Raw genomic sequence first — 14,070 nt, forward strand, 5'->3', positions numbered from 1 at the left:
AATACCAGCTTTTTAAATTCTCTGTACATTCCTGTTCAAGATTTACAGATATAATGACATGAATGATCAAATAAAAGAAGGGTGGGGGAGAAACGCTGTTGTAACATATAACAGTGGTTAAAAGCCACAGAACTAAATTAAAAAAAAAGCTAAAAGAACTAAATAACAGTTAAAAGAATTTTGCCAATTCACCCAGTCCCTAGTTGATTGAAAGATTTAATAGAAGTATCGTCTTTGCTATAAATACAGCATTACTCTTCTGACATATAGAAGGAAGTTTCAGGAAGTGTGCTTCATTTTTAGCAACCTTAATTTAATGTTGAAAAGTGTTACTTCTTAGAGCATTAGATATTTTATATACAGTTGTATAATTGAGCACCGTGATTATCACAGCATCCGTAATCTGATTATGAGGGTCTTTCTTTTTATCTATTATAGATACAGGTCTAATGTATGCCTTTTAGAAGCTGTGTCAAAATGGACATGGTTATATGAGATACTCAGCTTCTGGCAGGAAAAACATCTAGTGGGTACCAAGAGAAGAGGTGGGTAACAGGACCTGTGCACTGTAGAAAATCATAACTGCTTCTTGCTGCAGTACTTCCACTGTCACTTTCTGGCTGGTACAAAGGGAGGTCCTGGCACACCCTGCCTGTTCCCCTGCCAGAATTTGGAGTGGCCGGAGTCCACCGCAGCTGCCAGAGGAGTGCACTACGTTGGGAGAAGGAAGGCATTGCCTCCACCAGCTCCGTTTTGTGCCAGCACAATGCAGAGGAAGGCATGAGTCACCCTGCACAGGCTTCCTGTATGCCTCTGATTAGCAAAGATCTTTTTTTGTATAATTAAATTTTTAGAGGAGATGTATAAAGGCCTGCATTTTCCAGAGTAATAGTTTATTTTGACTATTCTCATCTTCTTTGCTGAAATTGGTAAAACTGAACGTCCGGATCTATTCTGAAAACAGACCCACTTTAAGGTTGAAGTCAGGCACATGCCTTGGTTTAAAAAATGCTGGCAAATACGTCTTTTGAAGGATGTGGGCAGTGTGCATAGATTTCTAGCAAAACCCCCCACCTTTTATAGTCTTGGTTTTATTCGCTTCTCTAATTTAAAAAGTATGCTCTACTCAGAATGTTTCCCAAATTCGTTCCATCCAGGTATGATTTGGTATCGCTGTTACATACCTGTACCTTGAAGACAAGCTGTTTTGAAATCAGTATACAATTCTTTCTAAAATGCTCCTATTTTTAAAATCCACATTCCTGCAGTTAAAACTCCTCTTGCTCTGTAAATACTGAATGATCTTCTTACGGGTCTTGATGCAATGCAGGCTGCAGGCAGCCCGGTCCTTTCAGAGCAACGAGGGCTGTGAGCAGATGATGTTTGGCCCTGCATGTGCTGGGTCCTTTTCTTTCAGCATAATGTGCACAAATGGTGTCTCGGGGGGGGGGTTTAAGAACATTTTGATGTTTTCTGGATGAGATTACTATATAGCTCTGAAACTGGTTGTTGCACAGGTCACATAGCTGTTTTGATATGCATTTCCCTTGCAAATTCTACCCATTTTAGAAATACTTGGAATACATATGGTGCCACGTAATTAAACTGTGACGGTTCCAGTGGAAATGTTATGCTCTATCAAGCTCATAATATCAGTTGAAGAGAATATTTTTAAAGAAGATGCACACAATGTAGTATGGAGAATAATATATCTTTTCACAATTTATTGACCTGGATTTGCATAATTTAATTTTTTGAAGTCCATAAATACTTATTTATTTGCAAATGCTTGACGTTATGATGTGAGTGTATCAACTCTCATGTACTTCAATGAGAATTACAGAAATTAAAAATCAGGGCACTAGCACAAGAAAAATGAAAAGAATCCTATATAAATAGCCAGGAAAATATGATACAAGAATCAAAAATCAGACACATTTAAAAATAAAGCTGACATGCTGTTCTCAGTCCACCCCACTGTGTATAGGGACTGTTGAACAGTGGGTGTTTTGTGATTGTTTTTTCAAAGTGAATCTCATTCTCAGGAAAGGTCCTGGGCTGATACCACTAGCATGCAAAAGTTATGTTCTTTTTAAAAATATTTCACATGTGAACTGTAGCAAAAACTAAGAAACATATGAGGTGCTGAGCATCCTTATCTCCTAGGGAACTGAGTGGAGGGAAGAGCATTCAGCATCCCACAGGATAGACTTTTCCTGTGTTCCCTTTTCATTCCCTCTAACATAGGAACTGGAAAGGTCTTCCTCTTACCATTAAATCTCTCAATCAAACACACCTTTTGTGGGGTGAAAATTTTTGCCTAGAAAACATCTCATTGTTACCGACAGAGGATAATCTCACAAACTAGGTGCACTGTCCTCTTCTATACAAAATTGCAAGGAAGTCAATGTCCTGGACACGCGTTTATTCACTTTTGTTTCCTCATCCAAAAAGAACCAGTTCTCTAAAACAAAGGAGCAGAAGATTTAGCTAATATCCTTCTGAATGAAGTTCCTGTTTTTGCCCAAAGCACAAAGGTGTTTTTGGACTGATTTCTTTGCAAGACCAGGGTCTACTATTGAGTATAATCTGATGAATATCAATATTCAACCCTCTGCACGCTTGTGTTTGTGCAGAAGTTCAAGAGATCACTTCGGGACATGGTTTAGTGGGCATGGTGGTGTTTGGTTGATGGTTGGACTTGATGATCTTAAAGGTCTTTTCCAACCTTAATGATTCTGTGATCTGTGATTCCATAAATGAAGATGATCAGAGGGCTGGAACACCTCTCCTACAAAGAAAGACAGAGTTGGGCTTATTCAGCCTGGAGAAGAGAAGGCTCGGGGGAGAGCTTATAGCAGCCTCCTAGTGCCTGAAGGGAGCCTACAAGAAGGCTGCAGAGGGACTTTTTGCAAGGGCATGTAGTGATAGGACAAGGGGTAATGGCTTTAAACTGCAAGAGGGTAGATTTAGATTAGCTACAAGGAAGAAATTCTTCACTATGAGGATGGTGAGGCACTGGAACAGGTTGCCCAGAGAAGTGGATGCCCCATCCCTGGAAATGTTCAAGGCCAGGTTGGATGGGGCTTTGAGCAACCTAGCGCAATCTAGTGGAAGGTGTGCCTTCCCATGGCCTGGAGGTTGGAACTAGATGATCTTTAAGATCCCTTCCAATCCAAACCATTCTATTATTCTATGATTCTATGAAACAAAAATCTATTTTCATAGAAAAAAAAAAAAAAGGCATGAAAAGCAGCCCTGAATAAGACTGTAGACTTTCCCATTTGAAATTTAACAGAAAAAAAAAAAATCATATTACTGTAACCTTAACTGCACAATGCAGACACTTACCTGAGATATGAAGGCAGGATTTTCTTCCAGCTGAATTTGGGTTTTTTTCCAAAAAGCCTGTGTCCTTTGCAGTAGACATGAACACAACAGTGTGAGCAGAATTGTCACGTTGCATTCTAACAGCTGGAACAAGCAAACAAAAGGCCTCTCTGTAATTGGTATGCATACATTAATGCAATGGAAAGAAACCCTCTTGGCAGTGTCTATGTGGCACTGAAACAATTCTTCCGTACTTTTTTTCTTATTATAGACAGGAACAGCTATCTTCTTGTCTGCTTCACCCCCTCTTATTGATACAAGTCTTGACAATCCAGCTGTATATGAAGTGGATGCATCGGTTTGAGTTACAAGCATCATTTAAAATACTCAGTTAGTTGCATATTTTACATATTGCTACACCATAATTATACAGCTGTACCATGCTTCTTGTCCAGAAATTCTTGGAAGCCTGAATTTGCTTGTTCCTTGATGTGGCCACAGGCTGTTGAAATTCCAATGAGCTTTTTGCTCAGCTGGAATTTTAGTAAGTTTGTAGGACAGCTCGTGATGCCTGGATTGGAGGCAGGAGATAACTCTTGTTAGTAAATGTATGTTTAAGCATATTGGTATTACTGAATGATAACTAATCATCTGAAAGCCAAAGGAAGCCTCTTCAAGGGAGTGATGCCTCACCAGGAGAATAGGAACAAGTCTGGGACACATCTTTATAATAATGAATTCTCATTTCTTTTCAGTCTAGCAAATGCTCTCTTTAAAGGTTAATTCTTAAATAGTCACTTGGGAACAGATGTCTCCTTCACTCTGATCTCTGTGAGTCAAGCAGACTGCTAAGAAACTTCAGTTTTTCTCTTTTATTACCTGATACCCCTCTCTTTCAGATTAAAACTGCTGATAAAGATGATTTCAGCTGCCTAATCTCCTGCTTATTTTGTAATTGATGAATAAAGGAATGAGGTGAAGTAACTAAACAATAAGAAACTGATACCCAGGCAAGTTACAACTGCATTTCCCAAATTCCTCGCTGTTATTTGAGGTAGTGAGGCAAAAAGGAATATGCTTTTTTTGTATATAATTCAGGTGACACAAAGACTCTGAGGAGGCAACTGCCTTGACTGAGCAAAGGACCGTAAAGGTTGTTGGGATGACACAGTAAATTACCATTTACTCTTATTTAGGGTGATCTGGCTGAAGGCTGAGTAGCAGCTAAAGTATGTTCAGGACAATTAGAAAGGATGCTGATCTTGTTCCACGGCCCTCATGGACCTAGATAATCACCCCCACCTCCCACCCCCAGCTCTGAAATTCTCGCAGAGATAAAACAGATTGAAATTGTTTTGACAGTGTTCATTCTTCTGTATGAGCACAGAAAGAAGTTCGACAGGAGAAGACTTCAGAGACGTATGATAAACTAATACTACCCAGATGAATGCAAGCGCTGCCTGGAATATAGACGACGGTGGGTAAATTGCTTCAAATGAGCCTTATTGATTCCACTCTGTGTTGATGGGGCATATCTGAAGGAGGAAGTTTCATTTAAACACTTGGGCACTGCAGTAATTAAATGAACTCTGGGACAGTTTACATAACGGACTGGCTCTGATTCTTTAGGAGCTGGTGACTATCTCCCTTAAACATGAAGCATCTTAATAGCCAAGCTGCTAATTCCTTATAATGAAATGAAAAAATACTGTAGCACCCTTGCGGCCCAGATAATGTGGCAGCAGGTTACTGTTCTGATGAATAGGGATGTTGCTCAGCAGATGTAATGCTTTCTAGTCTTAGAAGAGGATAGATCAATTTCTTATTCTTTATGAAGAAGGATGATTCCCTTGCAGTGCTGCTGAGAGATGCAGACATTTACATCTTCGAGTTAATCACGCCCAGAACAATCCAACCGCTAGAGGTATGCTTAGCTGTTATTTTTCTTGCTATATAAATGAGAAACTAATTTATAAAACAGGAAATACAACAGGGATTTGATTTCTGTTTCTGTACCTTGATGGTATTTCTGTAGACTTCTACTGCTCACATTGTATTTAAGGAAGACCAGAGAGGGGAAATGCCATCTCCCGTGGGCAGAGAAGGCTGCAAGTGGGAACACATGGGACTTCCACGTGTTTGGGTGGGCAGACCAGCAAAGGCTGTGGTTCAGTAGGTGGCAATCTTCCCTCAGAGTCAGCTTAGTCCCAGCCTAAGCTGAACTGAGGTGGACCTGGGGAAGGGACATTGCTCTTCTGGAAAGCTCAGGGCCCCCTCCTCATTCCAAACCACATTTGCAAACCCTTTATCCACTGTTTCATAAGGTACCTCTGTGAGCTAGTGGCGATTCACCCACTGTGTACCACCACTGTCACTGTGTATCACAGTGCTCCATCAGCATTGTTTAAAGGTGCCAGGTACAAAATCCTTTACCAGTATTCTGGCCCCAAAGCTCCCTGTTTGCATTTATTTGATGGTTTGAGGTGAATTGTGTCTGAGCATACAGAAGAGCAGAGGAATGGAACACACACAACTGAACCAGCTCTGGTAGCAACTGTCTCCCAGTTTTTATCTCAACCAATACCTGAGATTTCTCACAGTCAGGTTTCATAGTAGACAAAAAAATGACATGGTGACAGTGTTGATGAATGCCCTGGACAACTTTTTCCTGGCCATCGCCAAGGAATAGCATTATAATAGTATTACTGAATGAGTGACATTTAGGATGATGCATTATGCTTTGCATAAAGATGACTTCTAACATAAAAATCAATGTCTGGAATTTATTATGTCATTTAACTTAACTCTTGATTTTCATTAATTTGGGGAATGTGGCACTCACAGTGGATACTCGAAAAGGAAAAGGCAGCTATGTCCTATATTGCAAGCATGTGCATGAGATACTGAGACATTGCGAATATTGAGATATTGCAAATCTCACCATGTCAAGATTCAGGTCTATTTGCAGAGTTCCCTGATGTTCTCACTGCCCCTACTTTTGGTATGGTGATAAGATCTTCATGATTTAACAATACTTCAATAATTTTCTGTAACATCCTTTTCTTGTGGTCCCTCCTGATCTCACTTCCCTGCTCAGCCTGTGCTATACTTGGGAGAGAGCTCACACAAAATTGTCTTCAGCTGAGACAAAGCTGAATAAGCACCCGATGGCCTCTGCTTACATTTGCAGATATGCACTGAAGTAGTCCTGCACATTTAATCACAAAGAGAACACAGAGCTGGAAGTGAAGATGTCTATTCTGCAGGTAATTCTGATTATCTGTTAGTGTCAAACTGAGACAAACAACTGACTGTGATCCTCCTTGTGATAAACATTCTGAAAAATTGTTTAGGGAATAGAAAAATGACAAAATGGTGGATTTTTTTAATAACATATGGGTGTTTTTTCCAATAAGGACCGAACACTTTGATTTGATGTTATTTGTCCTACTATACGATACATACTCAGATGGAGGGGAGGGACTGATGACATTTTTATATAACATTTCTAAAATGATGAGGTAAATTTATGTTAGATATTAGGAATAACTTTTTGATTGGTAAGCACGATGAAACTCATGAAAAAAAGCCTTGTGAGGCTAGATTAGACAAAGTTCTGCCAGAGATGCTGTATTTAAGTTGATTGTACCTAAGGAGCAGAGGAATGGTCAGTCAGTTGCTGTCTTAAGGCAACTCTCAACCTGTCAGTTCTGAGAGACTCTGCAGTAGAGATACTGCAAACAATATCACCAGCGGTGAAGGAAAATGCTCTGGATTTCTCAAAATAAAATATTTCAGCTCTATTGAAAAGGAATGAGTAGACTATTTTTGTAAAATCTACAGATGGAAATAATCCTGCAGAAATGCTTTGATTTAAGTAGGACAGAATTTTCCATCAGGAATTTTTAAAACTAGTTTTGCTCTTCCTCTCTTTGGAGAGTACTTTGTTGCTCAACCATATCTTTCACCAAAAGTTCTTCCAACAGCCTGTTCCTTGGATGTTTGCTAAAGAAGTAGTTTCCCAGCCCATGTGTTTCACAATGTGTTTGGATTGCAGCTCTGCAGGACCTGTTGGTAGTCTGGCTTGTCTGACCCACACCAATGTACAAGTAGGAGAAGTCCTTGCAGCAGCATGTACATTGTTAGAGAGATGGAGGTCATGCTGTTGAGTTTCAATTCATCAACCCTGAATCGAGTTTTTACAGAAAATAATTTGAAAAACATGTATCAACAGAATCAGACCCTGCCATGGCTATGGCTGTACTTGCAAAACATTGGTTAGGTCCTGAAGACTTCAGCCAAGAAACTGTCTGTGTGGATCTAATTGCAGGTCAAATTGACAAACAACAGTATGTGCTTGACTCTTACCATTGATCTAATTTTATCTTGTCTGTAACCAGAAGCTATGTCCCTTTATCAGAAGATTTTACAGGCTATGTCTACAGTAGTAGATAAAACAGGCAGGTCTCCAGTCTTGAGGCCAGTTGGCACTGCATGGTGTGTGTCCAGCCAGAAGGAATCCTGCTCCCCTTCTCCCATAAAATGGGGCTGCCATGCCCAGGCTGTCAGCGGAGAGAGGTCCCTGCCCTTACTACCCCCAAGCCCTTCCTAGGCACCGTTTGAGACAGCAAAGCCAAAACCAGTGTTAGGGACTGTGGTAACAGCTTCATTTGAATAGAGACCAGCACTTGGCCTATGTCTTGACCTTGTTTAGTTTGCTACTATAGATGTAACCGTATGTAAAGATGTTCCCACTCTCCATATTTTCTCCTCGGTACCCTGCTAAAGTAAGGAAGGACTATGCTGACTTTCCATGCCTCCCTACCCCCACAGATAAGACAGTGAGAGGTGACGTGGCTTGCCCAGGTTTATGCAAAAGTCTTGTAGAAAAACTGGAATGCATGTTACACAGACCACTATTGTTTAAAAATGTGGACTGACAGTCAAAGCTGTGTTTTATGCAAGGGTCTCTTTCGTCCATTCTGGCAATGGGTAGGGACTTCGAAGTATGCGCACTGTGAAGTATTATAAATCATATTTATAGTAGTGAAAGAAACCCCAGAATAGATGAGAAACAGACAATGAATTTTTAAACACTCTTCTCCCCTTAAAAATTTGATAAGATACAGGGTTATTTTTACCTCCTGTTTGTTTGGAGTGGAAAATTTGTTTCAATTACAGTGGCAGCTCCTCACCCCCAAAATGTTCCATAATTATCAGTGAAAAGTGCAGAATCAACAGAAAAATCTGTTTCATGAATTGCTCATAAACATAAATCTTTCAAACAATACAAGTCTACTTCCTGCTTGGGCGCTTATCCAGGCAGTACTCCATCTGAGATTCATTTTCTATTATTTAATTTTAATTGAATGTGCTGCTACAGCTACTGTGCACAAATACCAAGCACCGTAACTGACTGACTTATATAATTTTTCCTGTGAAAGCGTGACTTTACATATCGCCTTAATACAACCACAGTTCCTGTGTAATCTATCTCTCTCTCACTTTGGGTTTTGACAGATGGGCTCTGTCAGACTGAGCAGCCGTGACCCAAGGTGTTACCACCCTCAGCTCCCCCCTGCCCTGTGCTGCGGGGAGCTGCTACCCTGCAGTAGGGTGACAGAAGCTGCCGTGACCCACTCCGTCGCTGCAGCAGTCGGGTGGCTTTGCAGCTTGAAGCGTTGATGAGCTGAGAGCGCGATCGCAGCTGAGCAGCAGCTACATTTGCCTCTGATGCCTCTGCTAAGGGAACGCTGACTTTGGAGAGAAAAGGGGGGTGGACAGATGGGGTGATAATGCCCTCAGCCACACTTACTGCTCTGCCAGAGCCCCGGCTTCTTCTAACAGCATCCCAGCGCTGCCTCCACACAAATGAATTTTCTGTTTCAGCAGTATCAGCACAAATTTCCCTGCGGCAAACTCCAAGCCGCTGCCCTGTTGTCTACCATGTGCACACCCGAATATTCGAAAACCTGAGTCGGACTCCCCAGGTCACGGTGTCTTAAAGCATTTGGAAATGAATTCTACATTTTTGCCTTCCGATACTTGAACTGTACAAACATAAAGGATACCAAATAAAAATTTGTTTGGTTGTTTGGTTGCTTGTTTTTTTTTGTTATGATAAAACTGAATTTTCACATAACAAGAACATAGTGAACACCTTCTTCCAGGACTTTCTGGAGAGTTTGGGGTGGCCCGTGGCGATGCCAGAGCAGTGCATGTCCAAGCGGTGGTCTGAAATCAGTGCTGCTGCCAGGCTCTGTTCTGGGACCTGCACGGGGGCAAGGGGAGGGTTTAGCCCCTGCCCACTCCCTCACTAGAGAAAACGTCTGTGATTGCCCCTGGAGCAAAGGTGGCATCACTTTTCTCCATTCTTGCTGAAAAGGGAGACCAAAGAAGAGCAGTACGGGGCTGTGGGAGCAGTACGTTGCTGCCAGGGAACTGTGCGGTCCCTGAGGGTGAGGGAGTTAGTTACCCTGCTCCACGTTAGCCCAGTCCTGTGGAAGCAGAGTGACAGCCTCTGTCATTTCAATGGATGTGCCTACCCAGAAATTATGTTCTTTGGCATAGTCAGCATCTACTCTTCATATATCAGACCCTAAACGACCTGCTTTCTCTTCAAAGTGCAGTTCAGGGTGTTGGTTTTGATCATTAAAGCCTCTCTCTGTCTCTGTGCATTGCCCAGTTCAGCTGGGAATTGTTTTCAGAAAGAGTCTTCTGCTCTGGAGCTGACCCCAATCTCCGCCACTGATAACATCAGTGAAATGGAAGGTCTAGCCATAGGATCATGATTAAGAAATAATGATTTATAGACCACTTTGACAGATCACTACAGGTCAAGATGTGTAAGAATATTTTAATGTGGCTTCAGCAGGAAGATTTGCTGAATGTTAATGGCAAATCATATTTTGTCCTCAGTAAGGATTCATTTTTTTAACATATGTTGTATTTACCTGTGCAATAAGTGTTAACAAAGTAGCTGATATATTTATATCATTCTACAGCATATATCAAAGAACTGTTTATTCACAATACAGTGATCATAAATTTGGTTTCCTTAGTGATTTCCCCTGTGAGCATGAACTCTGGTTTATGTTCAAATTCTTTTTCCTGTTAGATCAAATTATTTTTCTTCAGGGAAGATGGGTTGACTGAAGTGACACAATAGTATTTGTGATGAAAATCTGAAAAATGAGTGCTTTTGTGGTTATTTACAAGGCAAATATATGAGAACTGTGTGTTCATTATGTTGTACGAAAAATACAGGCTAACCAGTCTGTTTGGCTTTTATCCATAAGGTTGGAATGGAGCGTGTATTAATTCTAACACTTACAATTACATATCAGGAAGATAGATGGAAGAAGAAGTTCTCAAAAAACCTCACAAAATGTAAGTTTCATTCTAAGTTTTCCCTTCTTCATAAGGCTTTTCTGCTCCATAGCCTTGTATCTCAGGAGATGTGCCTCAGATCACCTCATTATAGTATCTTGTGTTGAACTGAGTCATGTTCATGTGAGCAAACTTGAGAGTAGGTCCAGCCCCTTGGGGTTTCAGTATCTGGTGTCAGGTTGTTTGAGCAGAAAAATCATCTGTTCTTACACATTTTATTCCTTCACATCCTCAATTCCTATCCTGAAGAAGGATTTCTGAAAGTGTAGCAAATGTTTGGGAGTTTCAGACTAAGAAACATGGAAACAGGGGAAGAAAATTCTGCTTCCTTAAATTCCTTAAAGTATTAAAATCTCTCTCTCTGCTTTTTAAGAGCAGGGAAGAAGCATAACTCACAAAGATGCAGGTTTATATGAGCTTGCAACCATCAGGGAGCGTGTACAGCTAGGATCTGCATGATTTCCTTAAAGATGTTAGCAAATCCACGATCCTAGTAATGTGAAATGCTCCTTGCTCTGCAGCCTGTCGGGAACCTTCTTGTGCTCTGACTCCCTTTGAAATGTGATGGCTGAGAGTACGGTATTTTTTGTTTATCTGTAACTCTCCTGCCTTTTTTCAATACTGGAGAACAAATCTGAGGTAAATTACAGTGTTGCCTTGGATGTATGTTCTTCCTGGGCTGTAGCTCTTGGTTCATGGGTGTGTTAGGTTTGCTGTTGTGATAGTGTTGAGGGCTGAGATCAGGATTTTGCTCAGCTCTGCTAGATGCCGTCACACCTGCAGAGTCCATAACAGTTACAGAAGTGAGTCTTGTGGGAGGCACTTGCAGGTTTGAAGCTAAAGCTCTGTTTCTTACCGAGCAATGAAGAAAGGGTGAAAGACTGTGGGAGGAAAAACGGATGCATAAGTAGCTCGTGGCAGCAGCAGTGGGAGTGCAAGACATGGGTAAGGGGGCCTGAGCTGAGGTTAGAAGCAGAAGATGTTCTTCACGATTTTATCAAAATGATGGCATTCAGTTACCAAGAGTGTGACTGCCTAAGAAAATTCATCAAGTAAAAAAGCGAAGCAGCGTTTTGTTTTTCCACCTTCATTTGTTGCTGTTCTCTGCATTCATCCTTCAGTTGCTCATACACTGACTGACTGCAAAAACCCCAAAAAACAAGCCCCAGCAAATCTAGTAATTTTGCTTGCTTGCTTACTGCTTAACCAGTAGGCTAAGCTACTGGTTAAAAAAAAGTAGGCATTCAACAGATAAACATTACAGGTCAGGAGAGGAACAGAAAAAGTTTTTGTGTAAAACAGCTCACTTTTGGATTGACACAGGAATTGATTTTTAATAACTGGGAAATTAAAGGATGGTTAAAGGCAAATGATGTATTTTTTGATACATATAATTTCTTCAACTTATATCTTGCAGGAGAATTGTTAGGATCTGAGTCTACTGGAAAGCTCAGGATGGACAGTGCCATTCTTCATCTCAAATTTACAAAGCTGTATTGATTGTTGATCTTGCTCTAGCACATTGTGACAACATATTGGCAATCATTTTGGCAGCCAGGTAGCCCCTAGACATTTCTAAAATGGTCTAATTGGTCAACAGTTTATTAATGTTCCCATGATGATGCTATTACGCTGCTTGTTTCTGTGCTGATTGACTGAGTAGGACACAACAACTTTTGTTGTGGCAGCTCTTGTGGCAAAGGCTGAGTGAGGTATGTCACACCATGTGAATTAATTTGGTCTAACAGCAGTTCATTCCCCAGACAAATAAGGAAAGGCACTGGTGTATGTGAAAACCAGTCTTCAGCTATGTTGCTTTAATGTTGTTATGTTATGGCAGTGTGGTAGTGTTTTAAAATGGTGGGGGTGTGTGGAATTGAAATTCATGAATTTAAGACTTGTGTGGCAAACCTGGCATGAGAATTATAGCTGTTGGCTGTTGCACTCACTTTGACAATATTAAGGAAACTCAGAGGATACTACTAGCTATTAGCAAATTATTTACTCAGAAGAAGATGTCTCAAGATGGATGGACATGATAGCTTCTGCCTCACCTGCTTCTTCATGTCCAGCAAGATCTTTGTTGTCTGCTTCACAGTTTGTCTGAATATTTCACCGTAACATCAAACAATTGTTGCTGAAGGGTAGTTAATGACCCAATATATAGCTATTGTAGCAATATTATGTCCTTTAAAGAAGGAGTCTTTAAAAGAATGATTAAACAATTTTGATGGAGATCTAGCTGGTGTAAGTGCAGCTCCTTAGCATGATATTTATTTAAGTACACATTTGGAGCAATTTAAGTCAGACATTTGTTCTTCTCTAATGGACGCTGAAATTTCTCCACAACTGAACAAACAGATTTTCACAGTTCTCACTGTTGTATTCCTGAGCAGTGTTTCTCTTCAAAGAGTTTCCTACCAGCTGTGGACTTACAATTTATTACATGACGCTGAAGGTCTAATGCCTTGGTTAACAGGCTGTTAATTACATTAATGGTGCTTAGGAAAAGGTTGTTATGAAATGTAATTAATAGTCTTTTACAATGCAGAAATGTTGTCTTAATATAGAGATATGAAGGAATCATCATTGTGTCCCTTAGTGCATGAGAAGATGGAGAGGTGAAAGGGTTACACTGCTTGCTGTTGAAACCTTACAAAAAGACAATGCAAAATTTCAAGATCCTTCATTTCATTGGAGACATGTTACAGGTCTTGCTACAGCCCATCCAGCCTCTGGTACTGTTACGTTTCATTCCCACTGTCACTGACAGGCTTTCAGGTGATGATGGCATCAGCAGTGTAAAAACTGGTGAAGTGTAGAAACAATGAGAATGAAAATCCCTGAAGTAAAGCCATGTCATGACACGTTCCACTACAAGGCATAACATAATCAGATACTTCCATGATGAATAATGTGCTGTTAAAGTAATGTATTTATAAAACTAGACTGAACGGAGCAAATTCCAGAGGGATTAGTAAGAGATATGATATTATTATAAAGGAGAAAATCATTAGCCATTTTTGTTTATGAAGACCAAAGAACTGAGCTGGGCAAAAAGTTTGCTCAGTAGCAGTAAAATGTTTATTTTTTGATCTTTCTTTTAATTTGGCACAAAACTTCACGTAGAAATCAAGGTAATGTGTACTAATGCACTGTAATAACATCTGTGTGGGAGTGCATAAAACAAGTTTTTCAAAGAAAGCCAACATTGTTTTCTCTTCTGTTTAAGTTGTCCCTACAGCTTCAATGCTGTCTAGCTCTCCTTCACACAAAAAATGTCTAACAACTCTCCCCTTGCGTGCAAACCCATAATTTATCTAGCTGAAGCAGACAAGAAGGCTTGAATAT

This window comes from Phaethon aethereus (genome assembly GCF_964289735.1).
Source record: "Phaethon aethereus genome assembly, chromosome: 1".
NCBI lineage: Eukaryota > Metazoa > Chordata > Aves > Phaethontiformes > Phaethontidae > Phaethon > Phaethon aethereus.